Source organism: Hakea prostrata, chromosome 10 (genome assembly GCF_041222555.1).
Source record: "Hakea prostrata isolate BN-2017 chromosome 10, UWA_Hpros_2, whole genome shotgun sequence".
Classification (NCBI taxonomy): Eukaryota; Viridiplantae; Streptophyta; class Magnoliopsida; order Proteales; family Proteaceae; genus Hakea; species Hakea prostrata.
Window position 1 is genome coordinate 1,445,853 of NC_142609.1, and position 3,844 is coordinate 1,449,696.

General features: G+C 38.3%; 1 pseudogene; it reads left to right on the forward strand.

The window, feature by feature from the left end:
* The first annotated feature begins 2,677 nt into the window (after positions 1–2,677).
* On the forward strand, positions 2,678–3,481 carry LOC149001364 (dirigent protein 22 pseudogene; annotated as a pseudogene).
* The last annotated feature ends 363 nt before the right edge of the window (positions 3,482–3,844 follow it).

Consider the following 3,844-nt stretch of genomic DNA (forward strand, 5'->3'; position numbering starts at 1 on the left):
CGATCGTTTGTGAACAATTTCAAGGGTATATATATTTATTTGGAAAATAATTTCAAGGGTATATAGGTCCTAATTTAGTGTTACCTTAATTTTTTTTATTTTTTTATATGAGGTTCATCTAGGCCAGCTTGCGTACACTACGATTACATTCTCAAGGGAGCTTTTACATAATTAATGCCGCCGAATGGGTGCGAACTCAAGACCTCCCCGTGGGAAGTTGAGCTTTTAACGACTTTACTAATCCATCATTGGCTTAACCTAATTTTTCTATATTGCTGAACAAACCATCTACTCTTGCTCCTTCAGACCCACCTACGAGTTTCGAATACTGTGTATTAAATGTGCAGTATTTGTTGTTAACGGTTGAGATCGAAATCTCAATTGTCTGTCTCGCAAGTAGTTGAAAATGAAACCGACAGTCAAGTTGACAGCACAACAGCATTGAAGTTGAACCGGTATAAAAGTCCGACAAGACCTTTCGGACCCGATCTTTGTCGTGCCTCTGACATGACAAGAGCACTACATCATCGAGGCCCAGTCACGGTGACGGAATAATGGAGTCATGGGCCTTATGGAGATTGAAGAAATTACTTACCCATCATCCTCCACTCACGCTAGAGTCCATGGTGCACCGTGGACGGCACGAATCACAGTGACCGAATGAAAGAAAGATATTAGATCAGAGGTCCCCCCACAAACTACAAAGGCATAGCTGTTCTGAATCTTCTGATGTCAGCTGGCTCTTCTTGACTTATGAGTAAAGAGAAAGGAGAAAAAACATGAACAGAGCATGGGCCATGGGCCATGGGCCTTGACCCAAATCCCATATGTAACTACATTCACATATATAAAATTTTACTTCCTACAACATCCTGCTACATACAGTCCTCCACTACACCGACTCTCTTTAAGTGGGTCCCCTTCCATCTCTTTGTTTCCCAGGTGCGCCACTTGGCAGACTATTGAGGTTTTTTCGTTATAATTTATGAGAAACTGATGAAGTCAATAACTCCACGTGTCATCTATTGAACATTTTCAAGTCCTCATAAATGTCTTACCGAAAAAAACAGGTCCTCCTAGATATTAACGATAGTGGTGGGGCCCACTATCCTGTTTTAGGATGGAAGAAAGAAAATCGTAAGAAGGCCGGTGAAGGTTTTTTTTTTTTTTTTTTTTGGTTTTGTAAACAGCACTCTTTTAATATTAAAAAATACAAACTGCATGAGGACACAAGAATTTCTCTGCGCACGCGCCCCATGACGGTGAACAGAAGCAAGGTTTTATTAGTTGGTGGTGCTTTTGCCCGTCCCACCGATCTTTTTACCAATATAATTTGGCTACATGGGGGGGCGTGTGTGGAAGACTTGTGTACCTCATCAAGAGGAGTGGAAGCCTGACTTTCACTAGAAAATATTGATCATTGAGCCAACCCTAATTTGAAAGTTGAATTGATAAATGTTGACTCCCTACTTCTATGAGATCAATCTAATGAATTCCATGGGATGAGGTTAATATAATTGATTAGGTCATAAATATAGGTGAACAGTTGTGTAAATAAATTTTAACTGTTTTTTTATGGATGATTCAAATTTAATGGTAAGATTTTTACGATGATTCAGTCAAGTAATTTACACAACTGTTCAATCACCACTTTTCCATTGTTTAATTAGGAATCATTTTGCTTTTTTTTTTTTTGTTGGAATTTAAGAAAATTAAATCAAGTATGAATACAAACGGAGAGGAAGACTTTCTTTTGTTAGATCATCATCAAACCAATCACAAAAACTTACGAATCTAAACACCCAAAGAATGAGAAGGGAGGAAATTAATGCGTGGAAGAACAAACTTTCGAACCTAAAACCTTTTACTACCTTTACATAGAAGACTCATCATTGTACAGAAACACACATATACACGAAAAGGACTTGCCATGGAGCCAATCTCTCACACTTTGTAACTCTTCTTTTGATGTAGGCTTCTTTAACAATTTTTCTTTTGGAAAAATTGTTCTATTTTGAGTTTTTTTTTTCTTCCCCTCAAAAGAAGAGTATTTTAAGACACGTGGACCAATGAGCATGCTATCATGTATAATATCAAATAGGTTAAAGGGTTTGATTCGATCCAACGTGTATCATCAGCTTTCGAGTTTTCTGTACCTTAATCAAGTAACTAATTTAGTATCAAAGTTGGCACCATGTGTCAAGGTGTACCTACCCCGAGAGTGAGAACCCAAGGTTGCTTGGATTTTGCTTTGGTTCAGTGCATTTAACGATACAACATGGGCCATCAGATTTAGATCTTGGTTGAGATTTCGATTTTGCAAAACTTCAATCGTTGATGATTTTGTCAAGATAAAATTTTCGACCGAAATCTCAATTTGATAGTCAAAACTAATGTTATAAAAGTCAGCATATTAATGACGCTGAACCAAAGCAAAATCCAGCTGCTTTTACCCAAGATTAAGGACAAATTAGATATTATAAGTTCAGACAATCTTTCAACCCCACCATTTCGGAAGGAAAACTGTGTATCATGTGAATGGTGATTTGGTGGAGTACCCTAATTCCAACCCCACGCTAACGTCTTGACCATCACAGCACGAGAAGAGCTACTTTTTCTTTGTTTCTTTGTTCCTCCCTTTCGAATCATAATTCATTCTCTTTCCTCTATTTTCTTTATAAAAGCCAAACACGGCCTCAGACAAGTCAAGAAACAAGTAAGATAGACTTACACAAACCCATCAAAATTTCAATGGCCGGAATTCTCCCAAAACTCATTGGTTTCTTAGCCATCTTCATCACCTTATCAACAGTACTTGCCGTCGACGGAGAATCTCAGAGCTTCTACAAGACTTTACCACCTGGGTCTTTGAAGCTTAAACGTGAGAAGATAAGCCACCTTCACTTCTACTTCCATGATATTGTAAGTGGTCGTAACCCAACTGCAGTTAAGGTTGCCGAAGCAAAATCTTCAAAGACATCACCAACAGCGTTTGGTATGTTGGCTGTCCTGGACGATCCATTAACAGTGGGTCCAGAGAATACATCGAAGGTCATTGGAAGAGCTCAAGGGATCTATGCATCCGCATCACAGAGCGAAGTGGGTCTGTTAATGACACTTAATTATGCTTTCACAGAAGGGAAATATAACGGAAGCACACTGAGCATTCTTGGAAGAAACACAGTGTTCTCAGAGGTGAGAGAGATGCCGGTGGTAGGAGGAAGTGGGCGTTTCAGGTTTGCCAGAGGCTATGCTCATGCCAAGACTCACTGGTTCGATATTAATAGTGGTGATGCTGTGGTGGAGTATAATGTCTATGTCATCCATTACTGATTCACCACGCATAGTTTCTCCTTTCAGCTTTTTGGGATTTTTTTTTTTTTTCTTTTCTTCTTTGTTTTTGATCAATTAGAACTGTTGTTGATTCTGTTTTAAAAAAAGAAAAGGGTGAAAGGAGAGTTCTTTAAGTTCCTGTTTCAAACTTTTTAAAGAGATTCCCATTGCTTTATATGGGGAAGTTGGAATTGTCGAATTATTTCCACTTTCTCAGTCAGAGTCCATTAGTTGGGGTGTTTGGTTCTCTTGTTAGTAGTAGCCGTGGTTGGTTAACAAGCACTAGTTGTGTTTTTGACTTGACCTTCATCATATGGGTAGGCAAGAAGAAGAAATTAATGTCACTTTTGCTGTTGTTGAATTCTATTTGGAAAAATTCATAATTCATCATGAGAAAGTGAAGAACGTATTGAATGGAATGAAAATTCAACCTAAATCGTGGAATGAAATTAAACCCAAATCTGATGCTGACTCTATTGTTACTTGTGTCCAAGATTTAAAATATTCCGAT